Here is an 11,169-nt window from a genome sequence, read left to right as displayed (position 1 = left end):
TAACCCAGGGCATGCTCTAATGATTTAGCAAGAGCGCCCGAGCCAGCAACCTTCAGGGTCATCATAGTGGCTAAATCCAATATGACCACCACCTGACAAAGTTTTTGGCTATAATGTTTGAACCACATTTTCAGCTATGCAAACTTGGTGTCTAAATCATGTTTTTTGACAATTAAAAACATGTTTGAATGCTTATCTTTATGATTTAATCTATCTAGAGGACACTAATTTGATTATCACAAATATGGCTACTATGTTCTGAAACAACCAATGTATCTTACGATGTAATTTCATTGAAACAAGAATGATTTAACAGTAGAACTAATTCCTATGATGATAGACCTACAGCTAGAGCTAATACAGTATGTTCAACAATGCTCAGCATAAAGTGTAATACTATATAGTATTACTATTCTATACACCATTGACTAGTATGATATCATACGGTACTAGTCACTAGCCACTGTCAGGATTCATCTACTCTGCTGTGGCCACCACGGCTCTTGCCGGCGTACAGTATATGATGATGACCATATACTCCAATCTTTGGACATGGAAAGTTGATCTTTTCAGGCTCCAAAGTAAGGGTGACCAGAGTTTATTTGAGATACCTGCACTCCTTTTCCCATAGTCAGGGAAGGCTGATGTTGGTCAAATGGTAACCAGGTCCCTTGAGAACTTCCTCCCACCCAAGCTGCACTGATTCAGCATGTCCGAACCTGGGAACCTTACTGGACCCATCTCGCAGATGCCAGTAAAGCTTGCGCCATCCTCCTCCACTGTGGCTGCAAAAGTCATGTAGTGGACACAGCAAATGCTGCAAAACTGGAGTCTGCTGCATCTCGATATTTAGATGTTGTGTGATTAGACATTAAAAACAATCATCACCCGAGGAATCAAAAGGACTGAGCACATGCAACTGTGTGTGTGTGTGTGTGTGTGTGTGTGTGTGTGTGTGTGTGTGTGTGTGTGTGTGTGTGTGTGTGTGTGTGTGTGTGTGTGTGTGTGTGTGTGTGTGTGTGTGTGTGTGTGCGTGCATGCGTGTGCGCGCGTGTGCGTGTGTGTGTGTGGTGCAGTATGTATCAGTTATCGCAGAGCTGTTCTGTTGTTGTAACACCAAGACACATTCCTAGCAACGATTTGTTGTTTAGCAATTCACTTTTCAGATTCTAATTTGAACATATTGTTCAAATTCCATACACCTTTGACTATTATGATAGTATTCACTTTATGCTGAGCATTGATGTTATGGTTTGCTGACCAGCTGCTGCTGGAAGTGCCAACTGCACCCACTAAAGTTACCAGGGGTGACCGGGCCTTTGCCGTGGCTGCCCCCTCTGGAATGACTTTCCTTTACGCATCAAAGCAGCCCAGTCATCTTTACTAAAGACTAATTTTTTGTCCTTGGCATTCAGTAACAACTAAAGCAGCCTTACCTTCCTCTATTGGCGCTAATGTTTGTTTGTCTGTGCTTACTCATTGTTTACTATTTTTTTGCTTTGTTTTGCTTTTTACCTGTACAGCACTTTGGTTGACCTGGTCATGTTAAATGTGCTATATAAATAAACCTTGATTTGATTTGATTTGATTTTTAAAAGGGCGTGGTCATTTTCGGGTATTTCGTCCCGAATAGAGAATTAGTCACAGTTCCTAAGTTGTTCCCTGGGGTCATATTAGCCAAGAACAGTTGAGATATTCTCTCCTAAATGAAGTGCACACATATCTTAGCCAGGTCCTAGAAAGTGAATGACCCCTGCTGGTGGAGCTTCCACACCACAAGTATATAGATGTAAGGAGTTTACGGTTTTATGTCCCAGAAAGGTTTTAGTAGTCTTGCAACATACTTTTGTGAGATGTAGCTTTGATCTAAAAAAAATGACAGAAAATGCATTAAAAAACACATCATACAGTAATTACATGTGGTGTTAATGACTGTCTGTAGATCCTATTGATTACATGTTAGACTACAACTTTTACTTTGAAGGACAAAGACCATGTGCTTTGACCCATGGTCACATGGCTTCTTTGTTTTGATGAAAAAGGTAGACTAAAAGATGACTGACATTTTGAATAATAACCATTCCAGGCTTTTGGATTCCAGATGAATTAAGAAAAACAAAGACAAATAAAGAGCTTTTTCCTTTGTCAGTCCCAAATCAAAAAATGCCAAAATACTAATCAGAATATCAGAAAAATGGAGCATTTTCCTGATTTTTTGGTGGGCTAGAAAATTGGATAAATGAAGCCATTATTTGATTTTTGGTCTGGGATGAAAAAACGCCAAAACCTTTTTTAAGAGCTTTTTTTCAGTGTCAGTCCCAAATCAAAAAAAGCCAAAATACTAATGAGAATATCATAAAAATGGGCCATTTTCCAGATTTTAAGGGAAAAAATAAAAGTTTCAAAATTAAGCAATGTTTTATTTAGGATCTGAAACGAAAATCAGTAAAATATACTTTTCAGACGCTTATTCCAATTGAAAAACAAATAATAAATAAGATGCCCTGACTCCAAAAGCCCGGGGGATCTTAGTATAATCTGAGGTTTAATTTGGAAGTGATTATTTGAAAAATGGAGCAATATTTAATTTGGTTTCTGAAAGGAAAATCAGTAAAATTATTGTTTAAAAAGTGAATTAGAATTGAATTTCAAATTATACTAAGATCCCCCGACCGAGACCAAGGGAAATAAAACTATTTAGTCCTTGGGTGATAACTATGTTTTTTGAATTTTTTATGATTTTTTGAAAGATAACATGGAAATGGATGGGATTCTGTAATATTTCAATAATTTATTATTAATAATTGCTGCTGTAAAACATATTGATAATGATCCCTGGTGTGCAAGAGACCATGGGGCACATTAATATTTAGTCCTTGGGTGATAACTATGTTTTTTGAATTTTTTTATATTTTTTGAAAGATAACATTGAAATGGATGGGATTCTGTAATATTTCAATAATTTATTATTAATAATTGCTGCTGTAAAACATATTGATAATCATCCCTGGTGTGCATGAGACCATGGGAAATAAAACTATTTAGTCCTTGGGTGATAACTATGTTTTTTGATTTTTTTATAATTTTTTGAAAGATAACATGGAAATGGATGGGATTCTGTAATATTTCAATACTTTATTATTAATAATTGCTGCTGTAAAACATATTGATAATGATCCCTGGTGTGCAAGAGACCATGGGGCACATTAATATTTAGTCCTTGGGTGATAACTATGTTTTTTGAATTTTTTATTTTTTTTTGAAAGATAACATTGAAATGGATGGGATTCTGTAATATTTCAATAATTTATTATTAATAATTGCTGCTGTAAAACATATTGATAATCATCCCTGGTGTGCAGGAGACTATGGGGCACATTACTATTTAGTCCTTGGGTGATAACTATGTTTTTAGAATTTTTTATGATTTTTCGAAAGATTCCTTGAAATGGATGGGATTCTGTAATATTTCAATACTTTATTAATAATAATTGCTGCTGTAAAACATATTTATAATGATCCCTGGTGTGCAGGAGACACTTGGGCACATTCATATTTAGTCCTTGGGTGATAACTATGTTTTTTGATTTTTTTATGATTTTTCGAAAAATAACATTGAAATGGATGGGATTCTGTAATATTTCCATAATTTATTATTAATAATTGCTGCTGTAAAACATATCGATAATCATCCCTGGTGTGCAGGAGACACTTGGGCACATTAATATATAGTTGTTGAATGATAACTATAATTTTTAATGATGTTTCGAAAGATTACATGTAAATGGATGGGATTCTGTAATATTACAATAATTTATTATTATTAATCGGTACCGTAAAATATATTGGTAATAATCACATATTGTAAAGGACACACATTGGCACAATAACATTTAGTTGCTGGTTGATAACTTTGTTTTTAGATTTTCCCAAAAATTACATTGAACTGTTATATTTCAATATTTTATTATTAATAATTTGTGCAGTAAAACATTTTGGTAATAATCACAGACGAGAACATTAGACACAAACAATGTTTTTAGATTTTTTTAGATAGTTTTATTACATTTTTACATGTATATATTGAAGTGGTTGGGATTTACGATTTCATTGAACGCACCATCAGTTCGCCTAACCGTAAAAGGCCACGTAGTTGCGCAGCAATTTTTGAAGCACGGCTAGTGCGACCGTCTCTCTCTGAAGTGCGGCCAGCGTGACCGCAGTTACTTTTGAGAGAGAGAGAGAGAGAGAGAGAGAGAGAGAGAGAGAGAGAGAGAGAGAGAGTGCACACTGCGCTGCCAGCCACTGACAACCAATTTAATACCTTTACTAGTTACCCAACACTGCTTTTGCAAATATATATATATTTCTAATTGGTCCAAAATATTGTCTATTCATGAAACCACCTGCTGACCAGCTGTCAGCATTGGGCAAAAACATGTTTATAGGTGGGAATATGTGACCATTCCTCTCTATTACAAAACTAGACTAATTGGACCCAGAAGTGTTGTTTTTCTATTTACTTTTAATATTGAAATGTAATCTATAGGCCTATTGTATGAAAATAAACTTTGTTGCTAAGAGTTGAGTGACACAATGTCATAAATGAGTGTCCTATAGTCTCACTCTGCAGCCGCACCGAGGAACCGCCGTAGCGTCGGATATTACCCGATGTTTGCTTTCTAAGCTTGATCTAGCCTTTGATTGCCTTTCAATAAAACCATATTTGATAGACATAGGTATCACCTACATGTCACTGATTATAGGGAATGTTATATTATTGTGATCCGTTGTTTATTTCCTGAGCAATGGAATCATGTTGCGGTGAAAAATCTTTCTGAGACGCTTGGAGTGGACACTATACCGATGTTGGCTCCATAAGCTGTAGCCTTTGATTTCCTTTGAATAAAACCATATTTGATCAAGGAATTGACACTCTCACTTCTGGTGATCATAGGAAAATTAGAATCACAGATTGTCGTTGAGAATTAGCAGAGAGAGAGAGAGAGAGAGAGAGAGAGAGAGCGAGCCTGATGTTGCCATTCTGCGCCGTTGCGCGCCCGGCCCGACAGTACTGTATCCATTGCAACCAGAACCAACATACACCAACAAGGACAAAACGATAATAATAATTATTAGTATTATAATATACACAAACAAACAAATATGTAAAGACAGCATGAAATGAAAAAGAACCATGAAATAGATACTAAGATGAAATAAATAAAAAACAATGAAATAATTAAACACAATGAAATAAAAAACATTGCACAATAAAAAAAAATACATTTATTTATTTCATTGTGTTTTTTAATTATTTCATTGTGTATTCTATTTATTTCATTGTGGTATTTATTTTTTATTTTTTGGACCTATGGACTTCCATACTTGTGGATTGAAACAGTCACGCACGCGTGCGTGTGTGCGTCAGTAAGTAACAACACAAGACTGGCCCCACTGCCCCAATAGTGTCAAAACACTGGCCAGCGCGTATCTGGTGCGTGCGCGCGTCACTGACCGCATGGACGCGCCGTGTAGTTTCCCCATTGAGTTAATAGGGTGACGCGAGAACACGGCGCGGTCATGCGCGCGCGCGTGAGCGCGTGCATGGCCACGCGATCACGTGTTAATATACACGGAGTCGAGGAGTTTGTTTGTAGTAATGACTTTAATCGAGCTCCATACACACACACACACACACACACACACACACACACACACACACACACACACACACACACACACACACACACACACACACACACACACACACACACACACACACACAAGATTACATCACAAAATCATGGTATATGTCTTCATGATACAATAAGCATGTCACTCAGTACTCTATGGGTATAAGTAACAGCGTCTCCGCCATATGTGGCGGCTGTCAATTATAGCAGAGACAGAACAATACTTTGCCAGCCTATTTGCTTCCTTTTTGGGCATCCCAAGTTGTTGGAACAATAACAACAACTGTGTTAGAGGCTGAGAACTGAAGTTCCCCTGCGGGACGAAAAAGGTAAAAAACTAAAAGGTATGGAATGCTCTTCCACAGGTTTTGAGAGCTGCAGGCTCTGTGGACATTTTTAAGAATCACTTGTGGAATGTCTTACAATGTTATGCTCTTAAACTTAGGGTGTCTGCCTCCTGGACCAAACCTCGAAGATGGTTCCACAAGATAGGAGCGTGATAGTTGAATGGTCTCTCTTGGCGATTCTAGGACCTACAAAGTAAGCCTTCATAGCCTAAGCCTACTGGGAATGCAGGGACGCACACAAGTATTTAGTAAAAAGACAAATATAGATGTAATCTGAACATTCTTGGCTCTTTTTTTTTTGCCCTAAAATAGAGTCAAGATATGCTTGAATCTTAATAATACCAATTTTAATGAATTCCTTGAGTCCAAATTGTATGGAAATTATGTTAATTTAATAATTAGTATGTTGTATACTTCCAAATATTTTCTATGTTTCCCTTTTTGGGCTTGGGTAGGATAAGTGTTAACATAGGGTTAAAAATGAACCAGTGGGACATTATTTCAGTCTGGTACATTTTGATTGATTGATTTTTCTGTATTTAAGTGTCATGCTTCCAAGGAAGCCCAGCCCATATGGACTTACAGGACACTTTCACTTACACTCCCCTCTCAAGCATTAATCTCATTACACATATCGATCTTAATCTTGATTGATCCTAATTTGTCTAGTGTCATAAACCTGCTTAAGATGTCAAATTAATATAGTGATGTCTTTTTGGGCCTGTACTTCAGTCTTTTAAACATGCCTTTTGTAACTCTACTATACTTTCTCTACCAAGGCCATGTAGCTGGCTCCATATTTGCTATCTGGTCCCGGCTCCATATGTTCCCAATCAGTAAAAACATGTCTTGGTCAACGCTTTGTGTTTAATGTCCTAATGACCTGTATCTCTGTACAATGACCGATATCTCTGCATGACCTGACATCGTCACTAATTCCCTTTGTCAGCTGTCATCCTGTCACAGAAAAAAACAAACATAAGATGAACAACAACTTATTATTATTACAGCCAGACGCCTGTCCATCCTACGACTCCATTCTACGTCTGAGGGTCTTAAGCCAATCATAAGGATGCACCTATGTCTGATGTCATTGATGTCCAATTGTGTATAAATACCATTGTCTGTTGTTACAACTTTAGTGTGATTGTTATTCTTGTCTGTAACTTGTACTGCCTCCCGTGTGCACGCTCAGCAATACAGACTGATCATTTTTGGATATACCGGTGTGTGACTCTCATTTCTTTGGGTGTTGACTGGACGGGTATTGGGGGGTCTTAGTACCAAACCATCTTTTTCAATCTAATTATAAAGTTAAATTAAATAACTTTATCAATCATTCACCAGAACCAAGGACGGGTGTTTTCAATGACTCTAACATGGTTAAAATGTAGTTATTAAGTTACATGAGTTTATAGGAAGGGGGCGTGTCAGATACAATTACTATCAAATATCTAAATACTAAATCAAGCAAATTAAAAACGATCTGGGGTTCTCACAAAATCGTGAGTAGATGTTAAAATGACCGCAAGCATTTTGATGGTGAAATATCCCTTTAACATGGCAGCCGATAGGCCATCTAAAGTGATCAGATGGGTGAGCCCTGCCACATAAAAGGTTGAGAACTAATGTTGTAACTCACTGAAACCAACACATGAATGAACAGACTTTCCTGTAGAACCACTGTGCAACTTAAAGCTATAGAAACACCAACCAAACAGGAACTAATTGTCATTTAAATATTCGATTTCTACAGAGAAACACTGACACTGCTCCACACTCCTGCGTGTTCCAGATGTAGGGAGTGTCTGTCTCTGTCTCTGTCTCTGTCTCTGTCTCTGTCTCTGTCTCTGTCTCTGTCTCTGTCTCTGTCTGTCTGTCTGTCTGTCTGTCTGTCTGTCTGTCTGTCTGTCTGTCTCACCCATTTATCTGTCTGTCTGTCTGTCTGTCTGTCTGTCTGTCTGTCTGTCTGTCTGTCTGTCTGTCTGTCTGTCTGTCTGTCTGTCTGTCTGTCTGTCTGTCTGTCTGTCTGTCTGTCTGTCTGTCTGTCTGTCTGTCAACCAACCACTCAACCATTACAGATATTTAAAAAATAGCAGGTCTACACACACACACACACAAACACACACACACGCACGCACGCACGCACGCACGCACGCACGCACGCACGCACGCACGCACGCACGCACGCACGCACGCACGCACGCACGCACAGGCCCTAACCTGTTAGATAGAGAATGTGAAATACGTCAGGTTTGGGTTGTCTACAGTGTTTGCGCGAGTAAAGGCAACATCTGACCAGTTTGTCCAGTTTGACCCACGACCTTTCTCTCTTCACACGAAATGGCAAACGGTGCATTTATATTATAGCACCTTTACAACAGCGTTTCCCCCAAAATTGGGTCAATACCCAGTGATGGAAGAAGTACTCGCATGCAGTGGTGGACAGTAACTTGAGTACTGTACTTGAGTACAGATTCTGAGGATCTGTACTTAACTTGAGTATTTTATTTGTTTGATACTTATTACTCCTACTTGAGTACATTTCCAAGACAAATATTTTACTTTTACTCAAGCACACTTCTATGAAGGCTGTAAAGTACTGAGTACTTTTAAGCCCACTCCACATCCACACCAATGATTCGCCATGCAACTCTTTGCAACATGCAGCTACTTGCAACTACTTGCAAGTTGCAACCATTTTCTCCAATGGCAGATGCAAGGACTTACATTGGTGTGGTTGACCTTAAAGTGGTTTTGTTGCAACGAGTTGCGTCTAGTTGGTGCGGTTTGGTCTAACTTCTGCTCTCACACTAGCCGTGTTTCTGGCTTCCCCCTCCGCTCGCCTCTTTGTTACATCTTGTATGGGTGTATAGGAGTAAAAGTTTTTAGTTCTGGTTCCTCAGTAATTTCTATGTTTTTATAGGTGTTTCTGCAGGCTTTGTATAACGTAGTGGTTCTACAAACAAGTAAATCAGTGCATGCAGTGCAGGTGGTTTCAGAGAGTTACAGTACTTCTCTGAAACAAGAGTTACAAGGTCCTCTAAATTCATTGTGAAAACATTACAGCAATTCATTGATATAAAAATTAAGAAATGTACTTACTCTTACATGTACTTGAAATATTTTTCAAAGCATGTACTTTTGAATACTGAAGTATATTTAAAAGCAATTACTTTTTTACTCTTACTCGAGTAACATTTTGACTGAGCTACTTTTACTTGTAGTGGAGTAAATTTGACCAAGAGTATCTGTACTCTTACTCAAGTACGGCATGAAAATATACTTAAAGTAGGAAAAGTAAAATTACTCATTGTGTCCCATTTCACAAGTTCAAAATGTATAAACAATAGCCGATCTACAAGCTCATAATGCGTCGCATCGCGACACATTGTGAGCTTGTAGATCTGCTATTTTCAAATAACAGATCTATAATCAAAATCTACAAAGTAGTAACTATACTAAAGTTTTCAAATAATTGTAGTGGAGTAAAAGCATTTTTTTCCCTCTGAGATGTAGTGGGGTAGAAGTGAAAGTATTGAACAGTACAACAGTACAAGTATTGAACAAGTATTGCTCTAGATCTACAAGTGAGCTTGTAGGTCAACTATTTTTGAAAAAAAGAGTTTGACACAATTTGAAGAATTTGAGTACATTTACTTTGGTACTGCAAGTTTGCTTTGATGCCTTGCCTCAAGAAGACCACCTCCCCAATACTCGCTCCTTGCCTCAAGGTTTAAAAAAAAAAAAAACAGGTTATCCCTACTTCATGAATATCCGAATGCTTTTGCCACACCTCCCCATTGTTCTGAGCCAATCACAATCTCAACTGAGAATATGTTGTCTTTTTCTTTTTGACAGGGCCTGTCAGAGCTACAGCATATAAGACAGCAGTTCCCACTTGTCAACTACTGGACCATACGTGACCAAACTGGACCATACCTGCACAGAGCATTCAGACTGCACCCGCTGAAACACAGGTAAGACCTGAGGGAGTTGAGTGATGGGTAATTATTTATTGGGAAATATGGATCAGCAGCAAGGTTATTATAGTTAACTACTACTAATGAAACAACTAAAACTAAGATTGAAAAAATAGAACATTTTAGTTAACTGAAATAAAAAGCAAGACCAGGCTTTAAAAAAAAATAACACAATAACTACTGTAACTGAAACTGTATTTGTGCTTTCAAAACTAACTAAAATCACAGAGAAAATGTCCTTAGTTTGAGTCTTTGTCAATTTATGATAATACTATACATTAACTGAAAATACATTGTCAGGTGGGTTGCCAGTTTTACAATCAGAGAGAATGTTCTGCTCATTTATTCATGTTGATATCTTGATATCATCTTGAAATTTATTTTCTGTGTACCCCCGATACTGTATAACGATGATTACTATCACAATATAGAGCTATTTAACACTCTCACTAACTGAACAAACACTCTATACTAATGATTACATCACAATAGAGAGATATTTAACACTGTTACTGAACAAACACTCTATAGCAATGATTATTGTAAAAGTGACCGATTGGCCAAGGCTCCCAAAAATTGGACAATCTAGGAACTTGAGAAACTTAAACGGGCGACACCCTTAAGGGCCCTGGCAACTCTCCCCTGAGTGCTTACAGCTTGTTGCTCCAAGTCTAACTGAACTCCCCATACCTGTAGCATGCCTGCCTTTTAACCAGGTGGGATAAACCAAGCACCATGAAAGTAACTTGTATCCATTATCTCAAAGAAGGCAAACCAAGGCCCATGAGTTAATCTACAATTACATAGGTGCTTCTTAAACAAATTGTCAGTGAATACACTTCAATAAATATTTCAGGCAAATATTTCGATCATTAAAACAAAGTGGCATATAACCCCAGGCAGTAGTTTGTGTAGTTTTTTTTCCCCAGTTCATGTTAAAAACTACAGCAGGGTATATGCATGGTAGACTGCATAATGCTGACCTTATAGTTTTTTTTTTTTTTTTAACTTTTGAGTATTTAATCAATTTAATGAATCCAAAAGAAAAAAATAGAAATGTAGGCTACAATAAATATGTATTCCCTGATGTACAGAACACCAACTAAAGTTTTTGTTCAGTCTCTTCCTAAAACATTAAGAGAA

This window comes from Gymnoscopelus braueri (assembly GCF_963280865.1).
Source record: "Gymnoscopelus braueri genome assembly, chromosome: 8".
NCBI classification, from domain to species: Eukaryota; Metazoa; Chordata; class Actinopteri; order Myctophiformes; family Myctophidae; genus Gymnoscopelus; species Gymnoscopelus braueri.
This window is presented reverse-complemented; position numbering follows the sequence as displayed.